At 62.0% G+C, this 23,419-nt stretch overlaps 1 protein-coding gene across 15 annotated transcripts in view; it reads left to right on the top strand.

Moving 5' to 3' along the window:
- The first annotated feature begins 830 nt into the window (after positions 1-830).
- Positions 831-23,419, top strand: part of JAKMIP3 (Janus kinase and microtubule interacting protein 3) — an 87,587-nt gene continuing 64,998 nt past the window's right edge. For 12 of the 15 annotated variants that reach the window (XM_059172801.1, XM_059172800.1, XM_059172799.1 and 9 more), the window contains exon 1: positions 22,716-23,056. The gene's annotated coding sequence lies outside the window, so the exon portion shown is untranslated. Of the gene's footprint in view, positions 1,031-1,071; positions 1,264-1,376; positions 1,448-22,715; positions 23,057-23,419 lie in introns of those variants that run through there. The other 3 variants (XM_059172793.1, XM_059172792.1, XM_059172791.1) reach the window with 3 other exon arrangements.

Below are 23,419 nucleotides of genomic sequence, written 5' to 3'. Positions count from 1 at the left end.
CTGCTGAGAGCCAGGTGGAGACCCGTTCCGCGATGTCAGCCAGCCGCTGCCCCTCGTCTGCACAAAAGTTCGTGGAAGACGTGCCGGTGGCAGCATGTCGGGGTCCACACCAGCCTAACGACCCCCATCACCCCAACCCACTGCAGGGCCTGTTGCCCCGGCTGTCGGCCGCTAAGACCTACGCAGAGCCATGCCGCATGCCCCAGGGTCCCAGCCCTCGGGCCACAGGTTGATTCCATCGGACCTGATTGCAGGAAAGGCTCACCTGGGGGTGGTTTTCTATGCAGTCCGCTGGGTTTCCGGCACGGCTGTGGTCTGGAGACCCACCGAGTGCTCTCTCTTCTCTTTCACACCAGCCTCTCTCCCCCACCGCCTCTGCCTCTGACCAAGGAACCAAAGGCCTGCAGCAAGGGGCTGACCTTGTGGGACCCCCAAGTCTTACTCTGTCACCCAGACGGCGGAGCGCGTTGGACTGCATCATTTCAAGGTGCCGCGGGGTGTCCGGTGGGAGAACGGCCTTCATCCCCGAGTCCTGTGCTATCAAATGCGTTCTCCGCTAACCACCAAGGCATGGTTCTGGCTTTCCTGCGGCCACAGCGCCGGCGTTCAGGAAGAAGGGATAAAGGCCAGGCCCCTCTCCCCAGCGCCAGGAATCCTCCAACTCTCCAGGCACAGAACTTTGCGATCTGCGGGTTTGTGAGTCTGGGTGCGGGAGAAGGAATGTCCTCCCTGAGGGCTCTTGAACCCCGTGCCTAGGTTTTCACAGGATACGACCCGGCTGCCACCTTTATGAGCTCAGTGAACCCCTCCAGCGACCCTAGGAGGGGCCCTTCACAATGAGGGCCCAGCCCCGGCGCGCGCCCAAGTGGCGGGCCGGGCCCCGAGGCCAGCAGCCCCGCGCCAGAGCCGGGCACGCGGTGGAATTGTGGGTCCGGAGCCGCGCGCCGGTGGGACCGCGCCCCGCAGCGCTCCGAGGAGCTGTCCCCTCTCCCCGCGCGGCGGAAGGCCCGGCTCGGCCGCGGGGTCCACGGTGAGGACACGCACGTGCGGCGGCGCCGGGCACCCGCGCGCGGTGGGGGGAGCGCCTGCCCCGCGGCGCCGGGCGGGTGGCGGGTGGCGGGTCGCGGTCAGCGCCGGAGCCGCCGCCTCCCCCGCCCCGCGCTCTGCGCAGCAGCCGCGGGTACCTTCAGCCGCAGCGCCGCCCGCTTCCGCGCACCGCGACCCGCTCTCGCCCGGAGCGACGTGGGCAGAGGAGGACAAGAGGTGGGGTTGGGGTGTCGCGGGGCCGCGCCCGGCGGCGGGGCGGCGGCGGGGAGCGTCGGGGGAGGGCCGGGTGCGGGGCGCCCGCCCGCGGTGACGCGCGCCCCCCGCCCGCCGCAGCGCCTCCGCAAGGGCCGAGCGGGGCCGTCGGACGCCGCCCGGAGCGCGCCGCCCGCGGGGAGCCTCGGTGAGCAGCCGCCGGCCGCCCCCGGCCCCCGCGCGCCGCCGAGCCGGGCCTCCGCGCTGCGCCCGCGCCTGGCGCCGTGCGTCCCGGGCCCGGGCGCCCTGCGCGGTGGGGTGGCGGGTGGCCGGTGGCGGGTGGCAGCGCCCTCGCGTCCCGCCCGCGGCCCGGGGGTGGCCCGGGGTGGAGTCCGGAGGCGGCGGGGGTGGGGGGCGGGCGCCGCAGAGTGACGTTCCGCCGACCGGTCCCGCGGCCGGGCTGCCCCTGCTTGCGGCGGGGGGTCCTCTCTGCCTCTCCCGGCGACCCTCGCAGGCCATCGGCCACTTGCGTCCGCCGCGCACGACCCCGGAACTCCGGGGAGCGGCGGCAGGCGCGCGGGCCTCTGTGGTCACGGGGACGCCGGCCCTGGGTGGGCGCGCAGGTGCTGGCGGTCCAGGGGTCCGGGCGACTTGGGCGTTTCCGCGTCGCCGGCTGAGCTGCGCCCCCTCCCCCCTCGGTGTCTGGTGTTTGATTTCACGTTCCTGTTTCCGGGGGTGGCAGCCGAGCTTTCCGAGGCTCCCAGCATCCAAGCCCACAGAACGGAGGGTTTGATGGGGGTCAGGAGCCAGAGGGAGGCAGGGCCTGGACAGTTTTCCTAGAAAACACCCCCGGCCTGTCCCTTTGACCTTGTCCCTTGGGACAAGCAGGATCGGCAGAGGAGCCTGTCCTCTTGCTGCCGTGAGGTTCCCTGAAGGTTCTCTGTGGCATGTCGCCTGCGAACACAAGGATTGGTGGTGGCCGGCAGAGCAGCAGGGACCAGCAGCGTCCTCTCTGCCTTGGGAGCCACAGAGGGGGCAGGGGGCTGGGGGGTGCTGGGAGAGCCTGGGCCGGGGGAGAAGGCAGCAAGCGCGCTGTCTGCCAGGGTTTGGGATTAGAAGGAGGGGGGCACGGGACCCTGCAAGCCCCTTCACCGCCTTTCTGAAGGCCGATTTGTGCTCAGAAATCAAGACTTGCTCTGGCAACTGCCTGCAGGGTTTTTCCCCCCGACATGAATGACACAGACCTGTTTCCTCCCTTGTCACTTCCGTACTAAGGAGTGTTATGTTCCCTTTAGCCGTGCTTCCAGGATAGGCCAGCACAGCACGGATATGATGTGCTTTTAGGATCAAGGACCCCGGCCCAGCCCCGTCCACCCTGGGCTCCCGCACCCAGGTCGGGGGCTGCTCTGTGGCTGTGAACAGTACCACCAGTAGCCCCAATTGGGTGGGGTCTTCCCCACCCATGGGGAAGGGAATAAGCAGCCCAGCACCTTACTCCTTCCCTAGACACACCTAATTTCTCCCAAAAAGAATATGGTTGGGAAGAAGGAACTCTTATAATGGCGCCTTTCAGCTGGAGGCTGAGGGAAGTTAGGACTCCAGTTCTGAATAGGACTTTGCAGCCATCTGATGCGTCCCTGTGCATGCTTCGGAAATTCAATTCTACTGAGAAGACTTGCACAGGCGTGACTATGGCCTTTATTGTCAGTAGTGACAGTGGCTGCTGAGAACTGGGTCCCGAGGGCAGGATGGAGGGGCTGGCGGCCTCCCGGTCAGTTAGGTGCCCGGGGCCACAGGCATGTTCCTGAGCTCTCCGCTGCCATATGCCTGCTGCCCCGGGAGCCCACAGGGTCCGCCTTTCCTGGGAACAGTGGGTGGCATCATGACCAGTGAAGTCCAGGCCTGGGCCTGTAGTCCCCTTGCTCTGAGTTCTGATGCTGCACGATCTGTGAGGTTGTGACCAAGGGCATAGCACTGAAAAACAATGTTGAAAAAGAGGAAACAGTGATGATAAAAACTCACCGTGCTCACGCCAGGCACTGTTCTGATTTCTCTCCCTGTGTTCAGGGCCGTGAGCATGACTTGGAGAGGAGGGATGGGCTGCAGGAGACCCGGACCCATCTTGAGGCAGGTGGCGGAGGTGCCATCATCAGCGGGGGCGGGGGGAGGACCAAGCCGGGACTACATCCTCAAGGACTCTACAAAGGATGAAATGACAATATCGTCTAGAAATGAGGAACCCAAGACCCAGAACGGGCAAGGGTCTTGTCCCAAATTAAGATCTGTTAGTCCTGGCTCATAAGAGCCCTCCCCTGCAACCAGGATGCGTCCTCAGCTCTGCCCTGCCCTCCCATTGGGTCCGAACACCCCATCTCCATACCTGCCGTGTCCCCAGTGAGGCTGAGACCCAGGCCCTTCCCACCGGGGCTCGGCCTGGACTGCGGTCACCGGTCACAGTGCTGTGCCACGGTCCAGTGTGAAGTCATCACACCGAGCCGTGTGCCAGCACTTCCTGCTAGACGGTCCTTGCTGTGGCTGGCCTCAGGGAAGGGTCGAGCCCGCTCAGCTTTCCTGCCCTGGAGAGGCTTCTCGGGTCAGCTCCGTGTCTGTGCACTTAAGGAAGCAGCCGAGGGCCTCACCTCCTAGCACCAGCATCCCTCAGAGGTCCTGTGCCGGGAGGCTCTTCCTCCGGGCATGGAGCTGGGTTAGGTGCCTTCGCGATGGACTCTCTCTTCTGCATAGTCACGTGTTGGAGCCCTGCCCCCCGTGTGATAGCATGAGGACCCCTCTGGGGGGTGATGAGGGTTGCATGCGGTCACAAGGGTGGGGTTGCCTTGGTGGGACCAGTGCCCTTCCCAGAGGAGACAGCAGAGGCTCGCTCTTTCTTTCTCTGCCGTGGGAGCACACAGTTGGAAAGCAGCTCCCTCCAGAACCCCCCCGCAGGCGCCCTGACCCTAGACTTCCAGCCACTAGAGCCATAAAGAATCATTCCCGTAGTCTCAGCAGCCCGGCTGGCGGCTGCCTACACCAGGGTGGCTCGAGCTCACTGGGATAGGGGCTCTTCTGCTCCCCGCGTCTAGACATCTGCCGGACTCCTCCTGACAGTCCGTGGACAGAAAACACACCCCCCAACATACTCACACACACACACAATTTGGATCACACTATAATCATTTTATAGGTCATATTCATGAGTATTTTTAAAAACCGGTGAAGAAATGATTTATCGTGTCTGCATAGTATTCAGCTGTCTCCTTAATTCTTTCCTTATACTTAGAGTTTTGGGTCGGATTTAACGGTTGGCCTTCCTGAACAGCCCCTAATGAACTTTCTTAACACATGTACGTTACTTTAGAGCTTTAGTGTCTGTGGGTCAGGCAGACCAGTGTGGGCGTGTTCCCGGGAAACTGGAGCCCCGCAGCGCCCGCCGCATCTGTACCCGCCCCGCTGGAGGCAGACGGGGCAATGGCCCAGGGGCTCCGAGGAGCCACGCGCCCGTTGCGGGCTGGGGCGGGGGGGTGGGCTGATGCGCCCAGCTGCCCCCGCTGCGCACGGTTCACGTGCTCGCTGCCGACGCGGGGGCTTTCCAGGTCGGATCGGCCCTGCAGAGGCTCAGAGCGCATTTTTGGGGTCCTGGTGTGGCTCGCCTCCTCCCTGTCCTGCGTGGCCAGGCTGTGTCCTCGGTCCCCTCGGCCCACGCCCTGCCCGGGGAAGTGAGCGCAGACCCTCAGGAACCTTGAGTTCAAAGGGCAAACGCATCCCCGGCCGAGGATGTGGCACTGCGATGCCCGGCCCTGGGCTCACCGCCCCCCTCACGCCCTGGCGGAGCAGCCGGTCTGTCTCCCCTGCTCTGACGGCTCCTCTGCCGCCGTAACTTACACTGATCGTTACAATATCGGAAATTATTAGCAAAGATGGGCCCGGCCGGCCTCACTCTGCGGGTCCTCCAGACCCTTCCTCTCTGGGAATCTTGATGGTCCTTTATTTCTTAGTGTGCCTGCGTCCGTGCCTCCGACGATCAACGTGCCGGAGGCTTCTGGAATTTTCTTTTGCTTTTGTGCTCTAGTACAAGGCCTGGTATATTGAATTCTCTTGTATTATAAATGGGGGTTCTGCTGGTTTGCAGTTCCTTTTCTTTCTTTCTTTCTTCCTTCCTGGTTTGCCATGCGTGATCCCAGCTTCTCTGGGCTGGGCTCCTCGGCAATACGGACAGTTCCAGGAGGAGAACGGGGCTGCGTTCTGCCGGCCCCACGCACGTCTTTCTGGGAGCACCCGGAGGCCTCAGGTCCTCTGGACTCTGGGGTCTTCAGCAGGGACAGGGAGGGGGGCAGAGGAAGGCAGAATGTTCTCAATTGCCCCCTCCCCGGCCCCCCAGAGAGAGGAGGGCAGGGCTGTTCCTGCGAGCAGGGAGGTCTCCCGCACACCTGCTCCAGGCTCTTGCTCTCCAGGTTTTCCCTGACATCTGAGTGAAGATCCTGGAAGAGGAATGAAATAGGGCAAGTACGTAAGCCAGGAGGTAGAGTCAAGCTGAATTTCTTTCCCGCCGAGCGGTGGGAGGCAAGCCTTCCCCTTGCCTCATCGGCCCACCATCCCTCTCCTCGTGCTGGGGCACCTCTTGGGAGAGGGCGGGACAGCAGACGTCTGGCTGGGGACACAGGAAGGTGCTCGTGGGATGAGAGCTGCAGCCTCGATGCTGGGCCTGGGGGCCACTTGGACCCACTGGAGACCTCTTGGCCCCACCCAATGGCTTGATGCCATCAGACTTTCCTTCCTGTCCAACGTTTATGAGTCGCCTCGTCTGGGCCAGGCACTGGGCCCTCACTCGGGGTGGGCAGTGAACAACGGACACGGTCCTGCCCTCCAGGAGTGGTCAGTGCTCAGAAACACAGGCCCGGGGCCAGTGTGAAAGTGCATGTGCAGTTTCTGCTGTGACCAGCGCCACCAAGATGCTTCCCAGTTCTTCAAGAGCCCCCAACCTGGTGTCTCCCCTGGCTGGGGGTCCGGGGAGGCTGTCTGAAGGACAGCTGTCCAAGGGGAGGAGCAGGCCAGCCCGGGGCCTGGAGGAAGTCAGCAAGGGGCCTTGGGGGCCTGGGGTCTGGGAGCAGGCTGGACCGTCTGCTGCGGCTGTGGACGCTCACTCGAGGCTGGGCTGCTAAAGCAGCTTGGCCCTCAGAGCCGAGGGACCCATCAGCATTTGCGGGAGACCGAGATCAGGTCATGGGTCGTAAAAGGGACCGCTTTCACTGCATTTAAGTGTGCACTCGGGGTGGTAAGTGCATAGACCTCACTTAGAACTCACCACCGCCTGGCTCGAGAGCTCCGTCACCTTGCGACCCTGAGCTCTGTCCCCACCCCCGGCCCTGATGCCGCCTGTTCTGCTGTCTGCCCGTGGGTGTGACTCCTCTAGGGACCGCTCGTGAGTGGGTCAGACGAGATTTGTCCCTCTATGACTGTCTTACTTGAGTCCGTGTGACGTCTTCCTGGTCCGTCTACACGGTAGCTGGTGTCAGGACTTCCCTCCTGGGCTTCTCCGCGCACCCGTCCACGGACGCCTGGGTCACCTCCCTGCCGTGCGTGGTGTGAGCGATGCCACCGGGACCGAGTGTTCGGACATTTCTGTGAGACGCGGCGTGTGGTTCTCCCTGGTGCGCACCCAGAAGTGGGAACGCGGGGCCGGCGGTAACTGTGTTTGCTTCTCCGGGGAAGCCCCGCGCGGGTCTCACCGCGCGTCTGGGTGGGAGGTGGCGTCACACCATGGCTTTGACTCATTATTATTAAACACTTTACTTCCTGGATCCGTGGATGTGCCAGACTTGGTTGTTTCTGAAATCTTCAGTTCACGGTTTCTCTCACGGACACATATATGTCAATAAATGTATAAATATATATGTGTGTTCACATTATATATATATATATATATATATATATATATATTTGATGTTTCTCCATTGTTTCCTTGCTTTGGGTTTTAGAAGTCTGACAGGCCTGGTTCTTTGGACTCTGGAAGGTAACCACAGGCCTTGAGCGTTTTTTTATGTAAGGTTTTATTTTTTCGTGAGAGAGAGAAGCAGGAAGGAGCAGCTGACGGGCAGAGGGAGAAGCAGAGCCCCACTGAGCACGGAGCAGGACGCGGGGCTCGACCCCAGGACCCCGGACCATGACCTGAGCTGAAGGCAGACGCTTCCCTGACGGAGCCCCCCAGGCTCTGGCCTTGAGGATTTTATCTTCAGTTTAGAAATCCGGGAGTTGTGCTGGGTGCGTCCCAGTGGGGCCCGTGAGCCCCTTCTCCTGCCGGACGTTCCGGCTCTTTGTCTTCAGGAGGGGTCTTTGGAAGACCCCACGTTTCTGCTTTCCTCTTTGTTTCTCCTTCTCGGCTTGACGAAGAGTTTTTCTTTTCACCTTTTTTTCTCCCCGAAGCTCTGTGTTTGGAAGGCTGACGCCCTCTCGGACCCCAGGGGGGCCTTCGTGACGCGCTGGCCTCTGTGAGTGAGTTGGTCACTTCAGAGCTCCCCTGGCTTTCTCTTAGTTGCCCGGGCCACCCGGCTTGGGCTCAGGGTCGGGGCGCTGCGCAGGCCTGCGAGCCCCTCCCTGCAGCTGGCGGGACACCTGCTGCCCGTGTGCGGAGGGCGGCTGCCCCCTTCCCCGTCTGGGCCCCGCGAGCCGTGTCCTTCCCCCGCAGCGGGCGGGCGGGCGGGCGGGCAGGTGCGCGAGGGGCGCTGGCGCTGGGACCTGCCGCGTCCCTCTTTTCGCTGCTCGTGACTCTGCGGTCTGACTGGATCCAGGCGGCCACAGCGTGTGGCTTTGCGCAGACTCTTGGGTGTCGGAAGTCATTTGCGCAGCTGGGCGCAAGGGCATGTGGGGGAGGTGGCGCCCGCGGCACAGCCTACGCGGTTTCCCACCACGGACTTATTTTACGACCCTTTTTGCAGACGTGTCTTGTCTTGTGAGGAAACTCCTGGGAGCGGTGTGGGCCTCACGGGGTAGGTGTGGTGTTGTCCACAAGAAGCGGACATACTTTCCCCCAAATGGCTGCACAGGGGTGCGAAACTCCGGGGACCCCGGCCGTCCCTCCTCCTGATCGTCCGGGCCTTGGCCGGCCGGGCACGTGCGGCGCGTCTCCCGTGGCTCGGGCTTCGGTCTCCCTCGACGCTTGTCTGTGGAGGACGTGCGCGCGGCTGCTGGGTGTCAGCACGTCCTCTCCCGTCAAGCGAGCATGCCCTTCCCTGTCCTCCGACGGAGCCGTACGTACCAGCTCTATGTACTCCGCGCCCTGCTGGCCTACTCCGTCCCCAAACTGCACTTTTTGACGGAAGTTTTGCATTTTGATAAAGTCTAATGCATCTGTGTTTTCGTTTGGGTTACTGTTCCCGGTCTTGTCAAGACCCCTGCTGGCCCTGTGGACCTGGGTCTCACCTCGTATCTCCTTGACCAGAGCCCGGTGGTCTGGGGTCACTGCTTCGTGTTCTGGTTTGAGATGCCTGCTTTGCCCAGGGCCTGAGCAGGCCTGGGATCTGCCCCGTCCCTCAGGGGCCCTGGGTCTTTTCAGCGGGAATGCCCCACCGAGCTGAGTGTCGGGGGGGCCCGTGGCTGCTGGGTTGGTCATGACTTTCCTGATTTCCAGAAGACAAAGCTAGAAGAGATTCTATGAGAAAAATGTCATTATCTTTTTCTGATATTTTCAATTCAAATTTAAGATGAAGAGATGGTTATTTCTCTGGTTTAACGTTTCTCTTTTCTCCTGGATGGAAATTTGTGGCCCCTGGGGACACTGGCGTCCACTGGGGACACTGGCGTCCACTGGGGACACTGGTGTGACGTTTCTCGCCTTCGTCTATGGCAGACATGGTGGCTTCAAGATAAGGACACCAGCGTGGTCAGTGAAGGAGAGGGCACAGTTCCTTGGCATCTCTTTTGTCTTTAAGATCTAGCGGACTGGGGCTGCTTTTTATGACTCTCTCCTCCTTAGGGTTGGCTGTGTTTCCCTCGGACTTCCCGTTGCGGCTCTGGGTGGGAACATCCCGGAGTGTACGTGACAGCGTGTCCGTTGCGGTTCTGGGTGGGAACATCCCGGAGTGTACGTGACAGCGTGTTCGGGGAAGAACAGCTTCGTCCTTGTGTGTGAACCGTCGTCTCTCTCCGCCGCTGGCAATACTCTCTACGTCTTCGTTTAGTTCATGTTTCCGTTGAAACATGATTCAAGCAAATGCGTGCGTCTTTCCGTATGTCCTCTCCCATCCTGGCCCGACGCGGCCTCCCGCGACCCCGCCCACTTGCCCTCCGTGCGGCCGGCCGTCCCCGTGTCCCCGTCCCCGGCCGCCCGCACGTGCGTGACCTCGCCCTGCGGCAGCTCGACCTCTCTCCGCGGACGCGTGAGTCGTTTCCATCTCTCGCTCTCAGAAGCCGTTCTACTCTGAACCAGCCTCGTTTCGTGCGTCTCAGCACGTCGTTGGCTCCATTATTAGCAGAGGGAGTCCCAGACGAGAAGGAACCGCGACGCTGTCACCGCCGGAGGCCGCCAGGTCCCCTGCCGCAGGGCGGCCCTGCGAGCCTCTGCCCGCAGCCGGTCGCGCGGCGCTTCCCCCCACCCGCTGGAGGGGCTGCCGGAAAGGGGAGAGATGGCAATTTCGGTACAGTTTTCATTTGGATTTCTCTTAGCGTGGGGAAGTCGAGTGTCTTTTCATGTATTCAGAGGATATTTGCATTTCTTTTTATATGAATAGTTTATACAGTTTGCCCATTTTTTTCCATTTCACTCGGGTTGCTTGGCTTTCTTCTTAGCTTTTGAAAGTTCCTTTTTTTTTTTTTTTAAAGATTTTATTTATTTATTTGAGAGAGAGAGCTCGCTCGTGAATGCACGAGGCGGGGAGGGGCAGAGGGAGAGGGAGAAGCAAGCTCTCCGTCCGCTAAGCTGGGAGCCTGACGCGGGACTCGATCCCAGGACCCTGAGGTCATGACCTGAGCCGAAGGCAGACGCCTCACCGACGGAGCCCCCAGGGGCCCCAGTTCTGGAAGTTTCCTGCCGTTTGGGGATATTCGTCCTTTACCTGTGACATAAGTTCCATATATTCCCCCGTTTTGTTACTCATCGTTTAGCCTGGCGTGTGGTCGAGTTCCGTTCGTTCTCTCTACGTTCTCCACAGAAAATCGCATGACGCTTCTCCTCTGAGAAGATCAACCTGTGTGGCCAAGCCTCCCCCTCCGTGGGGACCCTCTTGCCAAGGGAGAAGCTGGGGGAACTCTGGGTTCTCAGCGCGGTGGAACGGATCCAAGCCCCCCGCTGACTGTGCGAGGCTTCTCACTCGACGAGGGCGTCGGGGGCGGCGCCGCAGTCCCCTGCTCTCCCCACGGCGAGGCAGAGCCCACCTCCCTGCTCTTCTCGGTGCTGGTGCTGGAGGCGCCTGGCTGGCTGTTGGGAGGCCCCGTAGCCTCCTGGAGGCGTCTCAGAGGGAGGGCTGCGGGGATGCCCTCTGGGGACACAACCACCGGCCGTGTGGCCAGAGGACGCCCGAGCGCCTGTGTAGACATGGCTGCGTCAGCCGTCCTGAGGTGCAGCCCCAGCTCCGCGGCAGCGCCCGGCACCTTGGGGTCAGCGGGGACCCTCCCAGCTAAGCCTGCACCAAATTCCCAGTCCACCCGGCCTTGAACAAAATGAACCCCTGTTCTAAGCCCCGAAGTGTCGGGCCGTTGGTTTGCACAGCAGTCCTCGGACAGGAGGGCGCGCGCTGTGTCGGCGTGTTTAGTTGGTTCTCGGTGGCTGTGCTGGCGGCTGCACTTTGTGTTGAGGGACTCTGGGGAGGCTCAGAGGTCACGACATCATCGAGGCCGTTTTGCTTCCACCTGAGCAATGCATTTCTTCGTTTCTACTCACGGGGCTCACTGAGGTATTTGTGTGGATTGGAATCTCTTATTTGGGGTTTATTCTGTTTGGATTAAGGGGTTCCCCTCTTCTATCTAAATGTCATGCATTATGTTTTCTATCATTTCAGGATTATGATAAAAGTCTCAGGAAAAGGTAAAGTCCTTGGAGGCAAACCCCTGTCCAGGTCCTCCCCTCAGCTCAGAAAAAGGAACAGCTTGTCCCGGCTCCGAATTTCATGTCTGGCTGTTGGCTTCTGTTTCTACCTTGTTTACTTCATAAAACCGCTAGAAGCTGCGTTGGGCGCGTACGTTTTCGCTCCGCACAGGCCGAGCACGTCTGCGTTCCCCGTCGTCCTGGCCTTTGGGACCACCGTCCGCCTCAAGCACACCCGAGAGCTTATCCAGAGCTCGCTTCCTCCTCTCCGCGTCCCCGTTTCTATGTCTGGACACTTATTTTTTCAGGAATGAGGGTGAAAGTGTGGAGTGCTTGCTTGGCAGGTATTTTAAAAGCGTGTTTCGTGCTGGTCCAGCGTCCTCGGGCCCCGCGCCCCGCGGAGACGTCGACGTGCCTCTCCCGCCTGTTCCTGGGGCAGATTCCACTTTCTCTGATCTTTGCCGCTTTTCTCCTCAAGTGTTACGGTTTGAGTGTAGATTCCGGCTGGCCTTGGTCTTGCATCGGTTGCGGATAACTCTTGGTCGCTGAATCTTCAGATTCTGCTTCTCAAGGTTTTTTCGCCTTCATTTCTCCTTCTGCGAGAGCATCTCGTTCTCTCTTGTTTTTCTTACCCCCCTCTGTGTCCTCTTTTTCGTCTCTTTGTGCTCGGTTCTGGGTGGTTTCTTCGGACGTATCTTCCCGTCTCCCGCGTCTCTGTCCCGCCTGCTCTGCCGCCGGACGTGCCCCTCGGCCGTGCCCCTCGGCCGTCTGACCGCAGCCATTGTATCTGTTTTTACAAAATCCTCTGTTTTTACGCAGGTTCGGCATATCATCTCTCACAGTTTTCTACTCCCTGAAGTTATTGTCAAGCTTGTAGCTTATTTCCTTAAATAAAATGCGAGGAGACCGTGCCGGGGTGCGCGGGAGTCTGCTTCCTGCTCAGTTTTGCTGTGAACCTGAAACTGCTCTAAAAATACAGTCTGTTTAAAAAATAGAAAGACTCGTGCTTCTGTAACCCGTGTTTGTTGATGCCGAGGGCTGGAGGCTGAGGGGCTCTTTCTTGCCTCACTCCGTTCTCGCTCCCAGGCCTTGCTTCCTGCTTCCCTGGCTCAGCAGTGGATGTTTATCGCGGTCCTTGAGCACGTGCTTGTGGGGATTCTCCGGGGCCTCTCCAGAGAAGGTCGTGTCTGCACCTGCCAGGCAGCTGGGGGCACCTGGTGGGAGCCGCCTCAGAACCAGCTCGGCCTGCCGTCCTTGGTGGCATTTGGGTCATCTGCTGTGCAAGGACCTGTCTGTGGTCACCACTCCCCGGGGCAGGGGCTCCCCGCTCTGATCAAGGCAGCCGCCTCTACAGTCTCTGGGGGTGGGGGTGCGTTGTGGGTGCCCTGAGGGCTCAGGCATGGGTGGGTGACCAGCACACCCCACGTGGCCGCGAGCACCGGCTTCTCTCCTGCCTTCCTCACCCCAAGAGGCTAAGGAGCAGAGTTCAAGTGCAGCCGGCGGCCACCTTCTTAGGAAACTGCTTCGGTTCTTCGGCAACCCCTTCTGTCTCAGTGTGGAAGGCCCTGGGATTCCTCATCTCGCCATTTTGCTGTTTCGAGTGGAGGGTGAGTTAGTTCTGACTGACCTCACCAACCACCGTCCGGTTAAGTTCTGAAATTCCTCCTTGTCCCCGTGGAGAACTGGAGAAGGTCTGGAGCTGTTGGCTTCGGTCCAGGCGGATCTGGCCACAGGACTCAGGCAAGACTCAAGCCTGAGGCCACATTGTTGTGATTTCAAGTCCGCTTTTGGAATGACCAAGGGTGCCCCAGGATGCTTTACTCTGTGAACTTGGAAGACGATGTGGACTGAGGAATCCACATCACGGAATAGTTGCTAATCCCAGCGCGTGAGGCCGGTGTCAGCCATGGTCTCAGGGACCACGGGGTCCCCGGGATCCAGGTCCCAGCCCAAGGCGCTGACTTCGGTGAGCTGAAGTCGGAACAGAACTAAGGGGGAGCCCCACAGAGGGCACCCAAAAGACCATTCCCATGGGACGGGGCAGCTGCCCCTGGAAGCGGAGAGCCTGGTCCTGAGGCCTTTCTCCTGCTGCGGAGGGCACGGGCCGGGGAAGGTTCTGCACCGCTGCGCTCGCGCGAGGAGGGCAGGCTGGCCCCCCGGGGTGGACGGAGGCTGTTCTGGGCACTCTTTGGGGTGGTTCCTCCAGGACTGCGGGGGTCCGTGTTGCCGGTTTTACTTCTGCAGGAACCAGAGCCGCTGTTCTGGAGGCCGGACTCCCGACCGGGAGCCGACAGCAATCCCTTCCTCAGTGGGGACGGTTCACTGGCGATGAGACTGCCGTGCGCGGCGGACACAGGCGTTTCCCTCAGAGAAACTGGCTTGGAAAATGGCATGAATCAATTAAAATTCAACATCTTTCTTTTGCCAACATTTGGGAGGAAATTAAAGCAAAGCAGGCTTTGCCAAAAACCTGTAGGCCACGATGACACCGAGGCCAGAGGGACGACTGAGGGGAGCCAGAGGCGCTGGTGCCCGTGAAGGGGCTCGTGGGCTCTGAGCCAGGGCGCCACGCAGGCTTCTCGGAGCCACTGGGCCGCCGCACGCTGTGGTTTTAATTAACGCTGCCTCTCCTGTCACAGTCTTCAGTTCTGTCTGACCGTGGAGCCAGGTCAGCGGGAGGCTGACGAGCTGTGGCCTCATTCTCTCCATCGGGGCGGACGGCCGGCCGCGCGGTCAGACCAACGCCAGGGCTGCAGGGACCCGGTCACTGTGTCTCTCCCCTTGGGGCTCGCAGTCCGCTCACCCCTCCTCTGCAGGCCCGCTGGGACAGTCTCCTGCGGGTCTGTGGGGCCGCTCCCTGCACGGCACGGGCGCACGGTGCGGCCATGTATTCTCTCGGCTGCCGGCCTTGTCCCCCCGGGTCCCAGCCGGCCCGCTGGTGGTCCGCCGCGGCCGGTCTTCCAAAGTCTGGCTGGAGAGCTGGAAATCTGGGTCCGGTCTGGCCTCCTCGCTCCTGGGGCGGCGGGACTCCCCTCGTCCGTCTGAGCCTGGGCTTCTCCGAGGGGGCGGGGGCCGAGGGAGCCCAGGGCGCTGCACCCGCGGGAGGCTCTCATCCCACGCCCCGCCCACCTCGTGCACGTCCAGTCCCTCTGACACACTGGACACTTCCTCCTCGCCGCTCCTTACAGAGGAACTGCGGGAAACTCAAAGGCCTAGTGCACTCGCCACCCCCCGAAGAGCCCCCAGAACCAGACCTCACACCGTGGAAGGCCCCTTTGGAGTCCGTGGTTCCTGGGAGCAGCTGGGGTCACGGGCGCTCCCCTTTTGAAAGCCACGGATCAAGACCCAAACGAAATCCGAAATCCGGCTGCGGGGTCCCGGCTGCGCATGTGCATGCAAGCCTCCCCCAGGATGGGCATGTGGCTCCCGGGGGCTTCGCCAGCACCACACGGCCTGAGGCTGAGAACTGTGACGTGGACATGGCCCTCAGTACCCGCGTCCCGCCGCACACCCCGCCTGGACGGCTGGTTCTGTGCCCAGCCGCTCAGCTCGGTGTTTAGTCTCCCCGGCGGTGCGGGCGGGGGGCGGGCTCGGCTCCACCAGTCCCAGAGTGTAATCGGAGCCGTACCGGAGCAGGACTGGACAGCGGGACGTGCGGCAGGACAGCGGGCACCCGGGCACTGCCCCGCCGGCTCACGTCAGGACTGATGAGACAAGGAAACGGGTGCCCAGCACGGGCTCCGTGAGCTGGCGGTCAGCCGTCCCAGCCGTCCCAGCCGGAGACGTGCACGGGGTCCTGCTCAGATCCTCTGCCCGACGGCTGGTCACCTCCTCCTCCTCAGCCGGCCTGCTGGGCCTCGGGCTGGGCCCCGGCGGGCTGAACAAGGGCAGCTGTGTCCGGTGTTGATGACCCTCGTGAACAGGGCGTTGTCCGCGGTCCCAGGGACGAGGGCGTGCGACGCCCCGCGGCATGAATGATGGTATTCTTCGCTGGGGCTTTGGATTAAACACGCTCATTAGCCCCAAGCACAATGGGCCCGTGTTCACGCTGCACACCGGGCCACAGCAGGGGGAGGGCTCGGGACGACCCATTCAGAGGAGCGCGGGGTTGGGGGCGGGCGCTCCCTGCGAGGCAGGAGAGCCGCTCACCTGCCCCCTGGGGCCGTGCGCCGCACAGGCCCACCACTGATGGAGGGCCGGACGCAGGTGACTCAGGGGTCCCTGCAGACCCTGACCCCTGCGGGCAGGGCTGCCTCCCATGGGAGAAGGCTCTGCGTGGCTCCCAAGGGGACAACAGCCAGGGCAGGCAGCTGGTGTCTGCGGCTGGGGCTTACGGCTCTAGAAGGAGGCAACAGGCGGGTCGCGTCCCTGCAGAGCGCGCACAGGTGTGTGGGCGCCGGTGGGGTCGGAGCAGGAGGCCGGCCGGCGCTGTGCGAGCACCCCTTCCTGGGCGCCTGGGGATAGGGTGTGCTCTGCGTGCATCCAGTCCTGTGCTCCTGCGGCATGCGCTCCGACGCGGGCGTGAGGGGCCCTGGGCCGCTGGAACTTCACAGCCGATCTCAGGAAAGGTTGGCTTTGGGTCTCGTTGCTTCCTCCCAGCCCAGAGGTGCAGGGGCTCGAGCACGTGGTGCCCTCCATGTTCCGTTCTCTAGTGCGCGTCCCCAGGCTCCCCATGCACTGGTGGGCAGGAGCGGTTCCCCGGTGGGTGCGGCAGGGTGGGAACGGCCCGCTCTCCTTGCTTTGGGAGGGCAGCCCTCTCTTGCCTGCTTCTGACCCCGGCTGTGCGCGCCCGGGACTGAGGGATCTGGTTTCCCGCCCCACGACTGGGCGGCAGGCGGCAGGGCTTTCCTCTGGAAGGCTCTGTGGTGCGGGGACAGTCTCCAGGTTTCCAGGAAAGCGCGCGCAGTGAGGTCCCTTGGATGGCGTCCGTGCTGCACCCGCCAGGAGACATTTGTCTCCAGCAGTGAAGGGTCGTCTGCCTTTAGGCAAAGCAGGGATTGCCAGACTCTGCCGGAGCCGGGCCGCCGCCCTGAGGATGAAGGTGGGACTCTTTCCTTGTCCGGGTCGGGAGGGACCCGACCTCTCCAAGGCTCATGTGTTCTCGAGGAAAGACAGGACAGGACAGTGTCTCAGGCAGTGCCTGTGGCCACGTTCGAAGGCCAGGCTGTCCTGGTGTCCACGGCGGCCGCAGCTCTGCCGTGTCTGTCCCTGCCCGGGGCTCTGCATGGCCCTGCATGCCGCAGGAGCACAGGACTGCCCCCTCGGAGAGGAGCAAGAGTGAAGCGGAGAGTGGGAGCCGGGATCCCTGGGGCCCGTCCTCCGGCCAGGCTCACCCACTGGGCGGCAGATCCCCGGAAGCTGACTTTTCCCAGGAGAACCAGAGGGGAGCTGAGACGTTGACATTTTGTTCAAAGCTGTTTGTGTCAGGGCAGATGTGGCTGCAGTTTCCGAAGCAAATGGAATTGCTGGCAAGGTGGCCTTGAAGACGCCCCGGGGGACATTCCTTACAGCCCCGGCCCAGGACACGGTGGGGTGGGGGGAGAGGGGCCAGAGTGGTCTCCAGCCCATTCTAGAGGGAGAGAGCAAGGCGGGGGGCAGGGGTGGGGGATCCCTCTGGGGTCAGAAGACTGTATGGAAATCCGGAGCTGTGACCTCGGGTCTGCCACCAGGGGCTGGGTGGGCAGGGCCTTGTGCCTGCCTGAGGCCCCCACTGTCACTTTCGTGCCCACGGGGGAGGGGAGAGCAGACAAACCTTCACGGAGGGGAGCTGAGACTAAGACCCGGGGAGGGGGTGCTCGGACCGCGAAGGGCCCCCCCCCCCGGAGGGACTCCGAGCGGGTCCCCACCCGCACTAAAAGGTGACCTTGTCGGTCACTCCTCACTCAGAGTGGGAACATTTTAGGGAGACTTTGTAGAGCCAAGTCTGTGCTTCTCCCGGGTTTAGGGGCTTGAAATGATGGGACCGGACCCCCCAGCCAGGAGCAACGGTAAGATGGTTTTAATCTGAGAAACAAGCCGTCGGAGTCTGCAGCACGCGCGATGCTTCGTGGCAGGCTGTGGGGCGTTTCCCTTCAAGACAGAACAAACGGAGATGCTGGTCACCGTGGCTTCTCCCCTGCCCTGGAGTCCTGCCCTGCGGGGGCTCGGGACAGACTTTGAAAGCTTAGAGATTGGGAAGGAGAACTTCCCGTGTCTGGAGATGGTAGAAGCCAACACTCAGAGCTCGGAAGAGGTTTCTGGACGTTGCCCGCAGCAGGTCAACATAGAACATCGGTAATGGGGCGCGTGACTGCTTTGTCGGTGGCTCTGGTGACTCTTGATCTCAGAGTCATGAGTTCAAGCCTCAAGTTGGGTGTAGAGATTACTTAAAAATAAAATCTGAGGAGCACCTGGGTGGCTCAGGGGGTAAAGCCTCTGCCTTCGGCTCGGGTCATGATCTCAGGGTCCTGGGATCGAGCCCCGCATCGGGCTCTCTGCTCAGCGGGGGAACCTGCTTCCCTTCCTCTCTCTCTGCCCGCCTCTCTGTCTACTTGTGATCTCTCAGTCTCTGTCAAATAAATACATAAAATCTTTACAAATAAAACAAAATAAAATCTTAAGCCCATTCATGTTCCTGCGCAGCCAGTTTCTGCCCATGGCGGTGAGGAAGGGGCAGTGACTGGGACGCACCCGTCGACACACCTGCGTGCTGGGGCACAGGATGAGGACCAGGAGGAGACAGACCAGACGTCGTGTAGACCCTTTTGGAGAAAATGGTCCAACTTCATTGAAACCTTGAAAACATGGAGAACTACGCTAGTTCATGTCAAGACTCAGCATCAAGGCGATGTCCGCTCCCTCCCAGTCCCTCTGTAAGTTCGCCTCATTCCCATCAGGATCCAGACCGGGTTTCCGTTGGTCTGGACAAGCTAACATAGGAGAATAAAGAGCAGGTTCGAGAAGCCCCAGGGCAGAGCAGACGAGCCTACGGGGCGTCCCAAGGCGATGAGACCCCAGAATGATGCTGGCGCAGGCGTCGAAGCCCATGGGTAGAGTCCCCGGAGAGCAGCAAGCGGGCGGGCGAGCCCCCGGGAGGGACGGGACCCTGGAGAAGGACGACCAAACACTTGGTCTTGAGCGTGAGAAAATCCGCTGAAAGTGGACCTCAGAGGATGATTAATGCGTCAGGGAAGCATTTCTTGAGCAAGAAACCAACGGTTCCAAACAGGGCAGGACGGTTGGATCCGTGAGTTCCGTGTTTCCGCGGGACGGAAGCGAGGTTAACGTCGAACGAGACCAGCCAAGACTTCACCAACAAAGGGTTACTATCCAGACTACAGGATGGCCTCCCCCGCGGCAACCAGGGACAAGTAAGGGCCGGGACGAGGGTGACAGGAGGGGCCGCGGATCACGGGCGCAGACACGAGAACTGCAGTCGCCGTAGAAAAGCCACGTCACCTCCCGGGGACCTGGGGAAGCAGCGAGGCCTACAGCAGGGCCCCCTCAGCCGTCGCGCGGGCCAGCGTCCCACCGCGGGGGACAGGGGTTCGTGAGGGTCAGTCCCGGATGCCCGTGCCCACCCGCCGGCCCTGCCCCGCTAGGTGCACGCCCGCAGCCATTGGCACAGATGCACGTCGGGTGCCCCCGAGGCTGGGCTCGCCGTGAGCAGCGGCCGCGGGACGTGGGGCAGCAGCGGGCGCATGGGGGAGGCCGGGCCCAGCAAGCTCTCCGCAGCAAGCAGCCTGGGAAGGAAGGCGGGAGCTGGAGGCGGGGGCCGAGGACAGACCCGGGCCCTCCGGGGACCTGGTGAGAGGGCGTGTGGCGGTGACCCTTCCACAGAGAAGAGACTGGAGATGCCCCGGCTACCCCCAGAAAGCCCTCGCCAGACAGTCCTCTGTGCCGTGGGCAGGGCGGCCCACCCTGGATGCTCAGCCTCGGTTTCTGAGACCTTCGAGCTGGGGTGGGAGACGACGGGGCGGCTCCGGAGGCCGAGTCAGACCAGCTCCTCCGGGGGCCCAGGAGGGCGGCTGTTCTCTTGGGCGCGCCCTCTTTCGTTCTGTGAACTCCCTACACGCGCACACGCGACCACCGTCATCAGGAAACAGGTGCTACTGGATGAGCAAACTGCTCCTGGGGTCCTGTGAGTCAGCACCGCTCTCCGTGCCTCCCCCCGCCCCCTCCCCAGCCCTCTGGGGACTTTGGAAGGGACACCGTCTCCCGCAGGGTTCTGTGCGAGGACGGTCTGCGGGGACATGCTGGTCACAGCGGTGAAAGGCCTGTCGGTAGGTCTGTGCATGTGCCTAAGTTGGAAGATGAAAGTAGTTGTTTTTATTCTAAGAATAAACACGTATTCAGTGTTTTTAAAAGTGTGTGCACAGGAAGACAAGAAGCCAGAAGTCAAGTCCTGGAGGTCGCATCCCCTGGGGACACTGCCGCTTCGTACTTTGCTGTACACGTTCCAGTTTTTCAGGGAGACACACACACACACACACGCACACACACGCACGCACACACGTTCTTGCACCTTTGCGCTGTGTTAAAATACGCGTGACACAAAACTTGCCGTCCATTTCCGTGGTGTTTCATGCAGGCGCAGCATCGTGCCCCGGCCCCGCTGTCCACCCCGTCCACACCGTCGCTCTCGTCTTCTCGTGAACCTGGAACTCTGTCCCCGTTAACACCCGGCCCCCACCGCCCTCCCCTGCCCTGGCGCCCATCTTCCAGCTTCTGTCTCGGTGACCTTGACTTGAGGGCATCCTGTGAGCCGAACCACAGGACATTTGTGTCTGCGCGACCGCACTCGGCATGGTCCCCTGGGAACCCCCGCTCCTGCGCGCGTCGGAGCCGCCTTTCTTTTTGAGGCCAAACAGGGTCCCCCCGCCGGGAGGGCTCCTCCGCTCACCCATCAGCGGCACGTGGGTGGCTCCCGGGCTGTGGCTCCGTGGCAAGCGCCGCTGTGAACACGGGGTTCGCCGTGGAATGAGTGGTTCTGCCGTGACCCCGCGTTCACCGCGGGAGGACCCCCTGCGCTGCTTTCCACGGCAGCGGCGCTGTGTCCCACCAGCCGTGGACGCCGCTCCACCTCCCGCATCGCCGACAACACTTGGTGTTTTCTCTCGTTCGCTCTTTCTGGCGCAACCATCCCAGGGAGTGTACGCGGCGTCGCGGGGCTGTGATCCGCGTTTCCCTCGTGATGAGCGCATGGAACGTCTTTCCAGGAGCTTCTTGGCCGTCCGTGCGCCTTCTCTGGAGGGTCCGTGCAAGCCCTTGGCTCCTTCCTGACCAGTGGCTTGTCTCCTTGTGCTGAGTCGTGGGCCGGCTCTCTGTGTTCTGGGCACCGGCCCCTCATCAGACGCCACATTTGCCAATATTTTCTCCCGCTCTGTGGGTTGCCCTTTTACTCCGGGGATGGTGTCTCTTGATGCACCAAATCCTCAGATTTTCACGAAGCCCGGTTCCTTTGGTGTCGTAGCCAAGAAATCAACGCCGAGTCCAGAGCCACGACGCTTTGGACCCGGGTTGTCTTGTCAGAGCTTTGTTGTCCTGGGTCTTGCGTTAGATCCTGGATCTAGATCACTTACTTTCCGCGTGTGGCACCGGCGTCACCTGTCGTCACCCCTTGCGTGGGGACGTCCAGTTTCCAGCATCGTTTGTTGAAGAGACTGGCCTTCCTCCGTCGAATGGTCTTGGTTCCTTGTCAGAAGTCTGGCCACATGAGCAAGGATTTCCTTCTTGGCTCCCTATGCTTTCTCTCTTTAATGCACACACTTACTTTTTGACACAGCAATGTGATCGCGTTATACAAACTGGCTTTTTACTACTTACTTATTTATTTATTAAGATTTTATTTTTAACTAATCCTTACACCCATCATGGGGCTTGAATTTACAACCTGGAGATCCGGAGTCTCCCATGCGCCCCGGGGCCAGCCAGGTGCCCGCACACACGTCCTCCCCCATGGGTGGGTCTCGACGAGCCGGGTTACGCCGGTGCCCCGTGTGCTGGTGGGCACGTGCCGTCCGTGGTGCCGGCTGTCTCTGTGCGGACACCAAGCATGCTGCCAGCTGTTGGTGTTCTGTGGCAGCGATGTTCCCATAATCGTCCGAAACGAGCCGCATCTGAAGCTGTGAGAGCGCTGAGCGGCGCAGGGCGCGTGTGTAAGAGTGTGAAACACTGTTGTTCTACCATTTCCTTGGGCGCCTTTCTAGGCGTCACTTTGCTGAGTTCATGGCCGAGCCCCGCCCAGAGTGCCTCCCCCTCCGGCTGGGGGAGCAGCCGCCCTGAGACACGGGTGCGGGGCTGGAACAGGCCCCACGAGCGTTAGCATCATCTCGGGGCACCATCGTGGGCCCTTCCGCACGGGTGGGGCTTGCACCTGGTCTCCGGTCCCCGTGTCAGCCCAGCACCTGCCAGCTGTGTGGCCGCGGGCCGGCTACCCGGTCTCTGTGCCTCGGTTTCCTCACCTGTGCAGGAGAGACGGCGGTGGCAGTTAGCCGGCGGGGCTGTGGCGACTGGAGCGGGTCGGTGGCTGGAAGAGCTCAGGAGAGGCCGGCGGAGTGTTCTCACTGCTGTGGGAGGCACGCGCCAGCGTTCGCCAGGACGACTTGGTCGTGGCTCTCACTCACAGTCGCGCAGGGAGGACCAGTGCAAGCGCTAACACAAACCTACAATTCCCACGTTCTCACGATCGTACTGGATGTTACTGGCTTTTACTCTGTGGGTTCCTGCTGGAATGATGCCCGCTGGGTCTAGGATGGGGTGAAATTTGGACATTTGGGTCCGTGTTGGAGGGGTGGGGTGGAAGGGCAGGGCGGGTGCAGGGCAGGCTGGGAGCAGAGGGCCAGGGAGGGCCTCACTGGCCGAGGATCGGGCCCTAACTGGGGAGAACCACGGCCGGGAGCCTCTTCCCTCCGCCCCTCCTGGTTCTAGACCCCAGTGCAGCTGTGGCTAGCGTCGTGGGCAGGGCAGCGACCCGGCAAGGCCGTCCGCAGCCCCGGTGGTAATCGGTGCCTTGATCCAATCAGGTGCTGTTGCTAAGCGCCCAGCAGCCCGAAACCTGTAGGGCCTGTGTTTTCTCTAGAGCCCGCCTGGGGCACTTTGCTTCTCTCGAGCTGCGCTGGAGGATTCTGCGGTGCGACAGGCCGGAGGGCTCGTGTGTCCCACGCTCTGCCACGGGCGCTGGTCCTACTGGCCGGATGCGTTCCTCTGTTTTCATTCCTTGGGGCTTAAGCACAGTCACCCTTCCAGCATCTCAGCATTTAAGTGAAACAGCCTTCCGGAGCGCACGTGCCTGCCTGTTACGGACCTTGTAGCCGCAGGAAATCCAGGGGTTTTCCAAGGACAGGGGGACTGAAATGGTCTCGGGAAGCCGCCGGCCGCGGGGGGGCGAGCTCCAGGGGCGGGACTCTGGGACTGAGGCCCCCCATCCCCACCTTCCCCGCCTGTTTGCCCCTGAGGACTGGGGGGGGGGGGGGCGGCCGGGGCCTAGGATTCCTCCTGCTGTGCACACGGAGAGAAGTGGCTGCTGGGCCGGGCAGGGCAGACCGCCTCCTCCCCCACCCAGGAGCCGTGGACACGGGCTGGGGATGGAGCGTGGAGCTGGGCGTTCCTGAGGAGCCTGTCCGGGGAGGAGAGCGAAGAGATCGGCCGCTGCTTGGAAACGCGGAGGCCGGTCCCTCCCCCGACGCCCGACGCCGGCTGGTAAATTCCGGCTGAGAAATCCGGAGGGAGCGCGCGGTGCTGAGTCATGGAACCCGGGAGCGGGAGCGGGACGCAGGCCACCGGCTGAGTCTCGGAGCCCGGAGGCATCCACAGGAGGCAGCAGAGGTGAGAGCAAGGGGCGCAGGGCTGCGGCGGGCAGGGTTTCTGTTCTGGATGCTGCAGGGGCTCCGTGGCTTTCCGCCTGGGCCCCAGGTCTCCGTGCATGGGCTGCCTACACCTCAGTTCGCTTCTCGGTTTGGAGGGAGACCTGCGCCGCCGGAAGTGAACGGGATGGAAGAGCCCGTCTTCTCCGCCGCGCAGCCCCACTGAGGGGCTCGGAGCCCTTCTGTCTGCGCTCCTGTGTGCACCCCGGGGAGGCCAGGCCTGCTTCCCTGTGAGCAGTGGGGTTCTCTGCCTCAACGCGGGGGGATCCAGCCACGCCTTCAGGGCTGGCGTTTGCTCCCGTGGCCGCCGTGGGCTGCAGGATGG

Source organism: Mustela lutreola, chromosome 4 (assembly GCF_030435805.1).
Source record: "Mustela lutreola isolate mMusLut2 chromosome 4, mMusLut2.pri, whole genome shotgun sequence".
Taxonomy (NCBI): Eukaryota; Metazoa; Chordata; class Mammalia; order Carnivora; family Mustelidae; genus Mustela; species Mustela lutreola.
Note: the sequence above shows the minus strand (reverse complement) of the source record. Positions and strands in the feature narration are given on the sequence as shown.